The sequence below is a fragment of the Macaca mulatta genome, chromosome 12, assembly GCF_049350105.2.
Source record: "Macaca mulatta isolate MMU2019108-1 chromosome 12, T2T-MMU8v2.0, whole genome shotgun sequence".
NCBI classification, from domain to species: Eukaryota; Metazoa; Chordata; class Mammalia; order Primates; family Cercopithecidae; genus Macaca; species Macaca mulatta.
Window position 1 is genome coordinate 111,355,081 of NC_133417.1, and position 15,348 is coordinate 111,370,428.

The 15,348-nt window shown below is 42.5% G+C and overlaps 1 long non-coding RNA gene across 1 annotated transcript; it reads right to left on the reverse strand.

Moving 5' to 3' along the window:
• Positions 1 to 6,350: 6,350 nt before the first annotated feature.
• LOC144333461 (uncharacterized) lies at positions 6,351 to 7,353 on the reverse strand. The gene is made up of 2 exons (XR_013402128.1): positions 7,222 to 7,353; positions 6,351 to 6,485 (listed from the first exon to the last, which is right to left on the reverse strand). It is a non-coding gene; the product is annotated as an uncharacterized LOC144333461 (long non-coding RNA).
• Between the last annotated feature and the right edge of the window lie 7,995 nt (positions 7,354 to 15,348).

Consider the following 15,348-nt stretch of genomic DNA (forward strand, 5'->3'; position numbering starts at 1 on the left):
GTAGAATCTGCAAATGCTAACAAAACTGATACGATTTTTATTGTTTTTTTTTTTTTTAATTTTTTAATTAATTTATTTTTTTTTGAGACGGAGTGTCACCACATTGGCCAGGCTGGTCTTGAACTCCTGACCTCAGGTGATCCGCCGGCCTCTGCCTCCCAAAGTGCTGAGATTACAGGCGTGAGCCACCACACCCGGGCTAAAACTACTGATACAATTTGAGGAAGCTATTTTTTTTCCCAATAAAGTTTCCACTACTCAGATTTGGCTACATTATTGAGCACTTAATGCATCTTGATAACCTTGTTGGATGCTTTTATCTATGTTTTCTTATTTAATTCCTGTAAGAGCTCCAAAAAGTATTACATTTTTCTTTTCTTTAAAAAAAAAATACAGATGGGATAATTGTCTTTCCTGTCAGGGATCATGTACCTTCTTGGCCCAAAAGCTTTCCAGTAAGATTCTCAATTCTCCTGGTTTAGAGTGTCCAAGGTGCCTGTCACAATTCTGTGCACTATGCCTGAAGTGCTAGGTTCCTGCTCTACGCTCTTTGCCAAAAACAAACTGAGTAGCCAACTGTTGGAGCCCCCTTCCTTCATTGGTGGCAACCAGTCGCTTATTTCACATGCATGAAGTCTAGCACCTAATCTATCAGTTGTTTTGAGGAATGCAAATAAATAACAAAAATAACAAACACATTATGATTAACAGAGACTTTATTCCTGATCCTGAAAATGAGCACTATACGTTATAAATCATTAACTTACTCTATTATGCCTTCATTTCACAAATAGCCGTTTGGCCTTTAGTTGAAGTAGGAAATGCTTGCCTTAATTTTTTTTTTTTTTGAGACCAAGTCTCGCTCTGCCCAGGCTGGAGTGCAGTGGCGCGATCTCGGCTCACTGCAACCTCCGCCTCTGGAGTTCAAGCTATTCTCCTGCCTCAGCCTCCTGAGTAGCTGGGATTACAGGTACCCACCACCACACCCGGCAAATTTTTATATTTTTAGTAGAGATGGGGTTTCACCATGTTGGCCAGACTGGTCTCAAACTCCTGACCTCGGCCTCCCAAAGTGTTGGGATTACAGGTGTAAGCCACTGCACTCGGGCAATACTTTTTTTAAAATTATTTTTATTATTATTTTTTACATAGAGATGGTGTCTTGCTATATTGCCCAAGCTAGTCTGAAACTCCTGAACTCAGGCGATCCTCCTCCCTCAGCCTCCCAAAAGTGCTGAGATTACAGGTGTGAGTCACCTTGCCCAACAACCTTAATAATTTTAATATCATTAGAATCTTTAATTGATCTACCTTTTGGTATTAATTATTTTAGTTTTCTTTCTTTCTTTCTTTTTTTTAAGACAGAGTCTCACTCTGTTGCCAGGCTGGAGTGCAGTAGCGTGATTGCAGCTCACTGCAACCTATGAATCCCAGGTTCAAGCGATTTTCCTGCTTCAGCCTCCTGAGTATCTGGGACTACAGGTATGCACCACCACGCCCAGCTAGTTTTTGTATTTTTAATAGAGAGGGGTTTCACCATGTTGGCCAGGATGGTCTCCATCTTGATCTCATGATCTACCCACCTCGGCCTCCCAAAGTGCTGGAATTACAGGCATAAACCACTGCACGCTGCCTAATTATTTTCTAAAAATTGACCACATTACTATGTATACTAAAAAGTTATTAAGAAAATATCAGCCAGGCACGGTGGCTCATGCCTGTAATCTCAATACTTTGGGAGGCCAAGGTGGGCGGATCACCTGAGGTTAGGAGTTCAAGACCAGCCTGGCCAACATGGTGAAAACCCATCTCTACTAAAAATACAAAAATTAGCCTTCCAGCTACTAGGAAGGCTGAGGCAGAAGAACCTCTTGAACCCAGGAGGCGGAGGTTGCAGTGAGCTGAGATCGCACCACTGCACTCCAGCCTGGGCAACAGAGCAAGACTGTCTCAAAAAATTAAAAATAAAAAAACTCCAGGGAGCCGGGCACGTTGGCTCACGCCTGTAATCCCAGCACTTTGGCAGGCCGAGGCGGGTGGATCACGAGGTCAGGAGATCGAGACCATCCTGGCGAACACGGTGAAACCCCCGTCTCTACTAAAAATACAAAAAATTAGCCGGACGTGGTGGCAGGTACCTGTAGTCCCAGCTACTCAGGAGGCTGAGGTAAGAGAATGGCATGAACCTGAGAGGCGGAGCTTGCAGTGACCCGAGACCGCACCACTGCACTCCAGCCCGGGCAACAGAGTGAGACTCTGTCTCAAAAAAAAAAAAAAAAATTAAAATAAAAAAACTCCCAAGGAGATGAGGGAATAGAAATGGGGTATGTACATAGCCTGAAAGTTTTCAAAGCCACACTATTATGATGGCCATAGACTCAAATTTTTTTCACTTTAAAGCCTTTCTGTTTTGCAAACATTTGTTGGTAATGTTTCTACCTAAAACAAAGATTTTGGTTTTATTGTGGTTACAAGAAAGTGTTTCTGAGATAAACACTGTATTTAGCCAACATACACATCATAGCTTTAGACTGACTATGAAATTTCTTTTCAAAGATTCAAGGCTCTGGGCATGGTGGCTCACACCTGTAGTCCCAAAACTTTAGGAGGCTGAGGAGGGAGGATCACTTGAGCCCAGAAGTTGGAGGTCACAGTGAGCTGTGATCGCACTACGGCACTCCAGCCTGGGCAACAGAGTGAGAGCCTGTCTCAAAAAAAAAGGCCGGCGTGGTGGCTCACACCTGTAATCCCAACACTTTGAGAGGCCGAGGCGGGTGAATCATGAGGTCAGGAGTTTGAGACCAGCCTGGCCAACATGGTGAAACCTCGTCTCTACTAAAAATACAAAAAATTAGCTGGACATAGTGGCGGGCGCCTGTAATCCCAGCTACTCAGGAGGCTGAGGGAAGAGAATCGCTTGATCCTGGGAGGTGGAGGTTGCAGTGAGCCAAGATCACACCACTGCACTCCAGCCCAAACAACAGATGAGACTCCGTCTCAAAAATAATAATAATAAAATATATATATATACACACACACACACACACTTATTATGTATATATATTTATATATTCAGCTGTAGTCAAAATAAACATGAGCATTGATCAGGTAATCTCCCTAATGCTAACATCTAACCTGAGGCAGTTAGACCTCTGATTTCATACCAGAAGCCAAGAAGTGGGTTTTTGGTTTTGTTTTGTTTTTTTTGAGACGGAGTCTCACTCTGTCGCCCAGGCTGGAGTGCAATAGTGTGATCTCAGCTCACTGCAGCCTTCACCTCCTGAGTTCAAGCGATTCTCCTGCCTCAGCCTCCCAAGTAGCTGGGACTACAGGTGCCCGCCAATACACCCAGTTAATTTTTTGTATTTTTAGTAGAGACGGGGTTTCACCATATTGGTCAGGCTGATCTCGAACTCCTGACCTCGTGATTCGCCTGCCTCAGCCTCCCAAAGTGCTGGGATTACAGGTGTGAGCCACCGAGCCTGGCCTGGTTTTGTTTTTAAACCCCCACAAAGGCCAAAAGATACCCTCCAGGAACCAGATGGTCAGTGTTGTGCTGCCTTTTCATCATAGTAAAGGCGGAAAATGTGACATTGTAGACACTGTATACTATAGGCATTCTTGGGCTATTTTACTGACTCCTAACCTTGGAAAAAGTAAAACAGCTCCCCAGCTGAAGTCATGTTTTCAGTAATAATTAGTAAAAAGAAACACCCCAAAGCAGTATGAACAATTGGGTGGTGGAATCAGAAGTGATAGTCAGCCTTTTCCATCTAATGAAAAAAACTGTCCCAAAAGTGGTGGTTAGCTAAAACATTGAAGTAAGGCGAGAAATCCATTGAGACCTCAGAATAATAGGCAGAGGTTAACACAAAAGTGACAGTGTTCATTTCTGCTGCATTCCTAGCTAAGAAAGCTTTTGTAGACCCACTGGGAATTTAACCACTATTTCCATGGGAAAATAAATTCCAGGTTCCAAACAACTAATTTACAGTGATGTTCATGGGAACACAGCCCATTAATAAGTTTGGACTTCCTGTGCTATAACATCTTCGCCATGTTGTTGTTATAGACTGCCAGAGTTTGATGGTAAGAATGGGAAAATGCAGGGAAAATCCTCGCATTCAAACAAAAAAGAGTAACTATGAACACAACCCAAATAGCCTGACTTAAACTCAGGTCAAGGGAAAGATTATCAAAGATATTAAATGGTAAAGCCAGTTCTAGTACCCCAGGAAGGAAAAAAAGACCTCAGTAACTGAAAATTGTACTATTTACTCCATATACATTGAAGTTTTGCTGCTGTTGTTTTGAGATGAAGTCTTGCTCTTGTTGCCCAGGCTGGAGTGCAATGGTGCAATCTTGGCTCACTGCAACCTCCACCTCCAGGGTTCAAGCGATTCTCCTGCCTCAGCCTCTCGAGTCACTGATACTACAGGCGCCTGCCACCACGCCCGGCTAATTTGAATTTTATTTATGCATACCTGGGTGCCATATGATAGTATTATAGGTATTTGCATTTTCTTCTATTCTTAAAGAAAAAACAGATAAGAGTCTACTAAAAATTACTAGATCTCATCCTTCTACTAGGTTAATGTTCTTTTTGCACCACACATCTAGTCATGGCCATTCTTGTTCTCATGCCTGTATTCTTGTTTTGGTGCTCTCTGTTCTCAGCTCTGCCGATTAAATCCCACTCTGCTCTGATGACTTGCTCACAGTCTTGTCCCTGAAGCCTTCTGATGCCAAGCTGTCTATACTGACCTTATTGTTACTCTAATACCTTGAGTTGTTTTCTAGCTTTTGTTAGTTTTGGGGGGTTTTTTCTACATGTGCAACAGGAGCTGTAGTGATTAATAGCTTGATCTCTGGAGTCAAGGCCATCTGATTTGGAAACTTGGCTCTACCATTTTCCTACTGTATAATCCTGGGCAAGCTCCTCATGTAGTCTGTTTTATGCTGCTATAACAGAATGCCACAGACTGAGAAATTTATAAAGAAGAGAAATTTATTTCTTACACTTCTGGAGACAGGAAGTCCAAGAGCATGGCGCTGACATCTGACAATTGTCTTTTTGTTGTGTTATCCCATGGCAGAAGGCAGAAGGTCAAGAGAGCACATGTGTGAGGGGGGAAAGTGGGGAGGAAGGAGAGGAAGGTGGCAGAACTTATCCTTTTATCAGGAACCCACTCCCACAATAACTCACCTACTTCTGTGATAACAGCATGAATCCATTCAGTAGGGCAGAGCTCTTATGACCTGATCACCTCATAAAGGTCCCACCTCTCAACCTCATTGCTTTGGGGATTAAGTTTCCAACATATAAACCTCGGGAGACACATTCAGACCATAGCACTTCTTACCCTCTCAGTTTCCTCATTTGTAAAACTAGAGATAATAATAGTACCTGCCTCACTGGGGTATTCTGAGGATTAAATGGCATAGTGGGTAAAGCACAAGGTTCCAGCATTTTAGTAGAGGTGGGGTTTCACCATGTAAGGATGGTCTCGATCTCCTGACCTTATGATCCGCCTGCTTTGGCCTCCCACAAAGTGCTGGGATTACAGGCGTGAGCTGCCGCGCGCAGCCCCAGATAGTCTTAAATACCCAGATAATTGATAGAATTTTAAGTTTAGCTGAGATTTTGGTGCCCTTCAGACTCAATCAAGGTCTTAAAATACAAAAAGGGGTTCAGAAAGAGTACATAGAGAATACACCACAAGCCAGGCACAGTGGCTCATGTTTGCAATCCTAGCACTTTGGGAGGCCAAGGTGGGAGGATCACTTGAGGCCAGGAGTTTGAGACCAGCTTGGCCAACATAGTGAGACCATGTATCTACAAAAAATTTTAAAAATTAGCCAGTTGGCAGGCCAAAGCAGGCAGATCACCTGACGTCAGGAGTTCGTGACCAGCCTGGCCACCGTGGTGAAACCCCGTCTTACAACATAGCCAGGTGTAGTGGTGCACACCTGTGATCCCAGCTGCTCGAGAGGCTGAGGCAGGAGAATCGCTTGAACCTGGGAGGCGGAGATTGCTGTGGGCCTAGATCACACTACTGCACTGCAGCCTGGGCAATAGAGGAGACTCTGCCTCCAGTATATATATACACACATATACACACACATACACACACACGTATATACACATACATATATACATATATATGTATATGTGTGTGTGTATATATATGTATATGTGTGTGTATACGTGTGTGTGTATGTGTGTGTATATTTTGTGTGTGTGTGTGTGTGTGTGTGTGTATATATATATATGCCACTTGTGGTGGCATGAGCCTATAGTCCCAGCTATTTGGGAGGCTGAGGCAGGAGAATCACTTGGACTGAAAAGGTTGGAAAAAAATTTTTTTAATAATAATAGATACATACATACATGTTCAAGAAGTGCCTGTAAATTACTTACAGTGTGCTAGGCACAGGTGGTAAAGATATTGGGGAAACAGCTCCTGTCTGCGAGTGTCTTCAGTCTGGCAAGAGACAAAAGAATTATTGCTTTAGGGTTATTTATTTTTATATAGATCCTTTTGAAATGTAAGCTTTTATAAACACAAGCTTTTAAAAAATACAAGCTCCATGAAGGCTAGAGATTTTGTCTTTTTTTGTTTTGTTTTGTCTGGTTTGTTCATTTGGCCTCTTGAACAGTGCCTGGGATGAAATATACACCATATATATTTGTTGGATTAATGAATATTTGAGATTTTGGATTCTTTACTATTTGATAATTAAGATATGGCTTTTAGATGGTTAAATGAGAAGGAGTCTGAGGAGTCAAGCTTGGACTTTCTAACAAACTTCACTGCAGAAGTCCAAGATGATTAGCAAAATATCTGTACAATTGAAGTTATTTCAGCCACCCTCAAGAATTATATTCCAATTGGCCATACTCTAATCTAGTTTAAAAATCTGGGAGTGGTATTAAGTATTCTTTTTCTTTTCTATTGACCTATTTCTGTTGTGCATTTCTATTGCCAAAAATACTCAAAACGTGTGCATATCCTAGGTTATTTTAAGATTACTAGCTCTACAGGTCAAAAAATTAAAAAATAGAATATAAGAGAATCACCTGGAATAAAAAGCAAACATACAAGATGAAAAAATATATATGGTTGCCATTATTGCCTTTTGTGTGGAAACTCTAGCATATTTGAGCAAACATCTTTGAGTATTCCCTTTTCATATTTTGAAGGATATGATCAGATATACCATCTGCTCCTCTGGGTAACTTGGCAGCTGTTGACTGCATTCCCTGAGTTCTGTTGTCACCATCAGTGGTTCTAGAACATAAGAACAAAAAAAGATTGTAAGAATAGCTTTCATAATCCAAGTGTCCTTTAAATCATAGAGAAAAAAAAATAAGAACCTATATTGACCAACTGGGAAAAACTAAATGAATATTTACATAATCATAAGTCATTTTAATTTTCTCTAAGGCTATTACTACGATATATCTAAATATTTTAAATGTATATATAAAGCAAGAGCAATTAAGTAATTTAATACCAACAGAATTTATACTTCAAATAGGGGGGAAAATGGATCATCTCATTTTGTGGTAAGATATACAGATGCTTCCTGTTGCCCTGTCCAGAATGATGTTAACATTAACCTCAGAGGAGGCCGTTAAGCCAGCACTGAGCTAGCCAGTAACCATTATGTCTCTCTCTATTGAGGAGGAGGGGAAGAATGATATTACCTAAATTTATGAGCTGCAAACTGAATACTTCATACAATGATCATCAATGATATGATAAGTTATCGTTCAATTTCTACAGTTTGTGTCCTTCTCTCTGAAATTAAGCTAAGAAAAAAAATTGTAGGGAAATAACAGACTCCCGTTTGCATTATTAGAAAGCTCACGTAACTGCGCTATGCAGGCCATTTGTCATTTTTTTTTTTTTTCTGTTAGAAGGGAGTTTTTATTTTCTCTGAATCAAACTATTAGAGTAATACATTACTGAGTTCATTTTTGCTTCTATCTCTTTATCTTGAGTTGAGTTCCGAAAACTTGGAACATGTTCATTCTTTTAAGCTGTCTGAAAGGATTTTGTGTATTTATGGTTTTACATGCCGAGCTATTTTCCTCAGAAATTCTGACATCAAATGTGTGAATTTTTTCTCACACCAATTCTCCAACTTTCTGGACACCAACGGGGTATCCTACAATTCAATTCAATTCTGACATTAAGGACCCAGCATTAGCAGCAGCCTCCACAGGTTTTAGAGGGTCCTCAATTCCAATGCCATTCGCAAGTATCGGGTCCCCAGGTTACCCACACACACTTCTTGGCTACAAAGTCAGGGAGTTCCCACAACTTTCCCCCTTCAGTTTGATTATTTGCTACAATGACTCACAGAACTCAGAAGCACTCTTATATTAATATTTACTGGCTGTTTATAAAAGATACAACTTGTGAACAGCCAAACAGAAGAGATGCAGAGAGCAAGATATTGGCAGGGGTGCTGGAAGCCCCACGCCCTCTCCGGGCACACGACCCTCCTAGCACTTTGATGTGTTCACCAACCCAGAAGCTCCCTAAACCTGTTGGTAGGAGTTTTTATGGAGGTTTTGTCGAATCAGCATGACCAATTATTAACTCAGTCTTCAGCCCTTCTCCCTTCCCCACATATTGAGGGGATGGGCTGAAAGTTCCAGGCTTCTCATCAAGGCCTAGTCTTTCTGGTGACCAGGCCCCATCCTGAAGCTATCTAGGGCCCCAGCAAGAAACCTCAGTAGACCAAAGATGCTTCTATCAACCAGGAAATTCAAAGAGATTAAGGAGCTCTGTGTCGGAAACTGGGGACGGAGACCAAATGTTAGAACAAACAACGCTTCTATCATCCCTATTGCTCAAGAAATTGCAGTTTTAAGAGCTCTGTGTCAAAAAGCAGGGACAAAGTGCAAATAGATAGATACATATATATATATATATATATATATATATATATTTCTTACTATACCACACATGCTAACTCCTTATTCTGAAATAAAAGCAAAAAGCAAACACCAAACCAAAAACGAAAAGCCTCCACAATGTACAGGTGTTTTGAGGTCACATCATGATAAACCTATTGCGAATTGGAAATATTAAGTGAAAAATGCATTTAATGTACCTAATTCACCAAACATCATAGCTTAGCCTAGCCTCCCTTAAATGAGCTTGGAACACTTACAATAGCCTACAATTTGGCAGAATCATCAAACACAAAGTCATTTTACAATGAAGTGTTGGCTGGACGCAGAGACTCATGCCTATAATCCCATCACTTGGATACTGAGGCAGGAAGATTGGGTCGGGCACGGTGGTTCACGCCTGTAATCCCAGCACTTTGGGAGACTGAGGCAGGTGGATCACCTGAGGTCAGAAGTTCGAGACCAGCCTGGCCAACATGGTGAAACCACGTCTCTACAAAAAATACAAAAATTAGCTGGGCATGGTGGTGGGCACCTGTAATCTCCCAGCTACTCGGGAGGCTGAACCCAGAGACTTGCTTGAACCCGGGAGGCGGAAGTTGCAGTGAGCCAAGATCGTGTCATTGCACTCCAGCCTGGGCAACAGATCAAGACTCCGTCTCAAAAAAAAAAAAATGGACAATTTAGTACAGATGGCCCCTGATTTACTATGATTTGATTTAGGATTTTTCAACTTTACCATGGTAACCATACAACTATTCTGTCTTTCAGTACAGAACTCAATGAATCATCCGGGCGTGGTGGCTCACGCCTGTAATCCCAGCACTTTGGGAGGCCGAGGTGAGCAGATCATGAGGTCAGGAGATCGAGACCATCCTCACTAACACGGTGAAAATACGTCTCTACTAAAAATACAAAAAATTAGCCGGGCAAGGTGGCGCGTGCCTGTAGTCCCAGCTACTCGGGAGGCTGAGGCAGGAGAATGGCATGAACCTGGGGGGCGGAGCCTGCAGTGAGCCAAGATCGAGCCACTGCACTCCAGCTTGGGTGACAGAGCAAGACTCCGTCCCAAGAAACAAAAAAGAACTCAATGAGTCACTTTTTTTCTTTTTCTTTTTTTTTTCTTTTTTGACAGAGTCGTGCTGTGTTGTCCAGGCTGGAGTACAGACCTTGACTCACTGCAGTCTCGACCTCCCAGGCTCAAGTGATCCTCCCACTTCAGCTTCCTAAGCAGTGAGTAGCTGGGACCACAGGTGCTCCACTATGCCTGGCTAATTTTTTGTTTTTTTGTAGAGACAGGGTCTCAATATGTTGCCCAGGCTGGTCTCGAGCTCCTGGGCTCAAGCAATCCTGCCAAGTAGCTAGGATTATAGACATGTGCCACCACGCCCAGCATATATTTACGTTCATTAATCTGTACTATTGCATCGAAATTATTATAATGTTGAGGCATGTTAAGGTTTTTGTTTTTGTTTTGATTTTGTTTTTGTTTTGTTTTTGTTTTGAGACAGTTTCACTCTTGTTGCCCAGGCTGGAGTGCAATGGCGCAGTCTTGGCTCACCACAACCTCCGCCTCCCGGGTGCAAGCGATTCTCCTGCCTCAGCCTCCCGAGTAGCTGGGATTACAGGCACATGCCACCACGCCCGGCTAATTTTGTATTTTTAGTAGAGACGGGGTTTCTTCTTGTTAGTCAGGTTGTTCCTGACCTCAAGTGATCCACCTGCCTCGGCTTCCCAAAGTGCTGGGATTACAGGCATGAGCCACCTTGCCGACTGCATGTTAAGTCTTTTGAAGCAGTCCGGACGCGGTGGCTCACGCCTGTAATCCTAGCACTTTGGGAGGCCGAGGTGGGTGGATTGCCTGAGCTCGGGAGTTCAAGACCAGTCTGGGCAACACGGTGAATCCCATCTCTACTAAAATACAAAAAATTAGCTGGGCGTGGCGGTGTGTGCCTGTAATCCCAGCTACTGGGAAGACTGAGGCAGGAGAATCTCTTGAATCCAGAGCTTGCAGTGAGCCGAGATTGCGCCACTGCACTCCAGCCTGGGTGACAGAGTGAGACTCCATCTCAAAAAAAAAAAAAAAAGTCTTTTGAAGCACACTAACTTACTAACTCTTCCAAAATTAAGCTATCTTTTTTTTTTTTTTTTTTTTTTTTTTTTTTTTTTTTTTTTTTTTGAGACGGAGTCTCGCTCTGTCGCCCAGGCTGGAGTGCAGTGGCTGGATCTCAGCTCACTGCAAGCTCCGCCTCCCGGGTTCACGCCATTCTCCTGCCTCAGCCTCCCGAGTAGTTGGAACTACAGGCGCCCGCCACCGCGCCCGGCTAGGTTTTTGTATTTTTTTTAGTAGAGACGGGGTTTCACCGTGTTAGCCAGGATGGTCTCGATCTCCTGACCTCGTGATCCGCCCGTCTCGGCCTCCCAAAGTGCTGGAATTACAGGCTTGAGCCACCGCGCCCGGCCAAAATTAAGCTATCTTAAAGGGAAATAGAATTATTAAAATGAAAACAGTAAGCAACATAACTGTTACTATTTCAGCTAAGAATCTTAAAGCACATTAGACACTTTTCATCTTAACAATTGGAAAAAACAAGTACTAGCAAGTGAATTGCTTAAGATTACATAGACTGGCCCAATTCTAGAGAGAAATAATTCAAGTATATTTTATTGTCATCTTGTTAAGTACAGACATATTCAGATTTCACCAGTTTCCCACTAATGTTCTTTTTCTTTTTTCTTTTCTTTGTTTCTTTTCTTTTCTTTTTTTGAAACAGTATCTCCCTCTGTTGCCCAAGCTGGAGTGCAGTGGCACAATCACAGCTCACTGTAGCCTTGAACTCCTAGACACAAGTGATCCTCCTACCTCAGCCTCTCAAGTAATTGGGACTGCTGACTTGAACCACCATACCTGGCTATTTTTTATTTTTTAGTACAGATGGGGTCTTGCTGTGTTGCCCAGGCTGGTCTTGAACTCCTTGATTCAAACGATCCCCTTGCTTCAGCCTCCCAAAGTCCTAGGATTACAGGCATGAGCCACTACGTTCGACCTACTGTCCTTTTTCTCTTTCGGAGAGTTCATCTTTCCTTGTCTTTCATGACCTTGACATTTTTGAAGAGTTCTAGTCAGTTACTTGGTACACTGTCTCTGAGTTTGGGCTTGTCTTATGTTTTCCCATGATTAGATGAGTTAATACATTTTTGGCAAGAATCTCAGACATAATGTCCTATCAGGGAGTACATGATGTCAAAATGTGTTATTACAGACAGTTTGTGTAGTTTTGCTTTCTTTCTTTCTTTCTCCCCCCTTTTTTTTTGGAGACTGCATCTTGCTCTGTTGCCCAGGCTGGAGTGCAGTGGGGCAGTGACAGCTCACTGCAGCCTCCACCTCGTGGGTTCAAGTGATCCTCCCACCTCAGCCTCTTGAATAGCTGGGACTACAGTCATGCATAACCACACCTAGCTAATGTTTTATTTCTTGTAGAGATGGGTTGCACTATGTTGCACATGCTGAGTTTGAACTCCTGGGCTTAAGCCATCCTGCCGTCTCAGCTTCCCAATGTGCTGGGATTACAGGTGTGAGCCACTGGGCCTGGCCACCAGTCGTATAGTTTTATATTGCTGCTGTAACAAATTACCTCAAGCCTAGCAGCTTACAACAACACCCATTTACTATCTTATCTCAAATCAGCATCTTCATAGGTTAGATGCAGATTAATGAGTTTGTTTCCACTTGCTGTTCTAACAAATTACCACTAATTGAGTAACTTAAAATAAAACAAATTTTTTGTCTTACAGGTCAGGAGGACAGAAATCTGAAATGGGTTATACTGGGTTAAAATTAAGATCTCAAAAGGCCTGCATCCCTTCTGGGGGCTATGGGAGAATCCATTCCCTTGCTTTTTCCAGCTTCTAGAAGCTAACTGCATTCCTTGGCTCATGTTCCCTTTTTCCATCTTTAAAGCCAACAGCATAGAATCTTCCAATCTGCTACCTCTGATCCTCCTGCCTCACTCTCATACAGATGTTTCTGATTACATTGGGCCCACACAGATACTCCAGGATCATCTCCCCATTTTAAGATCCTTACTTTAATCACATCTACAGAAATCCGTCTTGCCAGCTGAGGTAACATATTCACAGGTTTAGGGAATTAGAACATGGGCATTTTTGGGAGCCATTATTCTGCCTACCACATGAATATATTTAGACTAATAAGACAATCAGTCCACATAAATCAGGCAAAGGTAAAATGTCCCTTAAATAACATGTTTCTTTTTACTCTTCCTTCTTATTCCAGTGAGTAGCTTTTTTTTTTTTTCCAAGGCAGTCTTGCTATGTCATCTAGGCTGGAGTGCAGTGATGCGATCTTGGCTCATTGCAACCACCGCCTCCCGGGTTCAAGCAATTCTCCTGCCTCAGCCTCCTGAGTAGCTGGGGCTACAGGCATGAGCCACCGTGCCTGGCTATTTTTTGTGTGTGCATTTTTAGTAGAGATGGGGTTTCACCATGTTGACCAGGCTGGTCTCGAACTCCACTTCAGGTATCTGCCCACCTCCGCCTCCCAAAGTGCTGGGATTACAGGCGTGAGCTACCACTCCCGGCCGTGGGTAACTTTTTTAAAATCTGCAATATATTTGCACATTTATCTAGCTCCATAAAAGTAATGTCATTAATCTTCCATTGGTAGCATATTGACTTTCATTTGTCCTCCAGCAACAGTGAAGAACTCTTGTTAATCCATCTGTCTGTCAGCTCAGATTTTTACCAGTTGTAAAAGCAACAATTACAATTTGGCATGATGCATTACTCTGCTGTCCAGAGAGCTCAGTTTATATGACCTGTATTCAGATCATTGGTTGGGAATTACATTGCCAGACCTAAATGAAAAAAAAGTAAACATTCTCTTCATATTCTTGGCTGTAAGTGTGCTTTTACTTTTTATTCATTTATTCGTTGAACAAGTGCTTATTGAATATCTGTGCAAGGTACTGCAGTAGGTATTGGTGATATAAGGTCGTAATTCAAAATATGGGGATATTGCTTTTAGTAGCTTAACCTTAAGTGGTAACTCAAGTACTATCTCATATTTATATACTTACTTTCTTTTTTCTTCTTTTTGTTTTTTTTTTCTTTTTTCTTTTTGAGACAGTCTCACTCAGTTGGCCAGGCTGGAGTGCAGTGGCGTGATCTCGGCTCACTGCAGCCTCCACCTCCTGAGTTCCAGCAATTCTCCTGCCTCAGCCTCCAAAATAGCTGGGACCACAGGCGTGTGGCACCACATCCAGTTAATTTTTGTTTTTTTATTTTTTGAGATGGAGTTTCGCTCTTGTTGCCCAGGCTGGAGTGCAATGTCGCAATCTTGGCTCATTGCAACATTCACCTCCCAGGTTCAAGCAATTCTCCTGCCTCAGCCTCCCGAGTAGCTGGGATTACAGGCATGCACCACCATGCCCAGCTAATTTTGTATTTTTAGTAGAGACGGGGTTTCTCCATGTTGAGGCTGGTCTCAAACTCCTGACCTCAGGTGATCCGCCTGCCTCAGCCTCCCAAATTGCTGGGATTACAAGTGTGAGCCGCTGTGCCTGGCCTATATACTTACTTTCTGTCTGGGAGGTAGTTTCTAAAATCAAGGTTTTCTCATTATTACTGTTGACTGACTGGAAATAAAATTTTTGATATAAAATATTATGTGTAAAAAACAAAATATATTATGTGTAAAAAGTCATTTAATGCTTTATATTCTAGTACTGAATTACAGATTGGTTGCATACTAATTCACAGAATACTCAGTGTTCGCTTTCTTTCTTTCTTTTTTGTTTAGAGACAGCGTCTTGCTGTGTTGCCCAGGCTGGTCTCAAACTCCTGGGCTCAAGTGATGCTCCCGCCTTGGCCTCCCAAAGTGCTGGTATTACAGGCTTGAGGCACTGTGTCCCTCCTCATACTTTTTAAAAGATGAAATTCTTAGAAGGAATTTTTTTTTTTTTTTCTTCTTCTAGACAGTCTTGCTCTTGTTGCCCAGGCTGGAATGCAGTGGCGCGATCTGGGCTCACTGCAACCTCCACCTCCCGGGTTCAAGCGATTCTCTTCCCTTAGCTTCCCAAGTAGCTGGAACTACAAGTGTGTGCCACCATGCCCGGCTAATTTTTGTATTTCTAGTAGAGACAGGGTTTCACCATGTTGGCCGGGCTGGTCTCAAACTCCTGACCTTTGGTGATCCGCCTGCCTTGGCCTCCCAAAGTGCTGGGATTACCAGCATGAGCCACCACGCCTGGCCCAGAAGAATTTTTTTAAGTGTCATGCAATAAAAACAACTAACATTTATTAAGCACTTACTCCTGCCCAGAACTTTACACAGATTATTTAGTCTTCCAAAGACCTCTGTGAGGTAGGTGTTATTATTATCAACATCCCCATTTCGT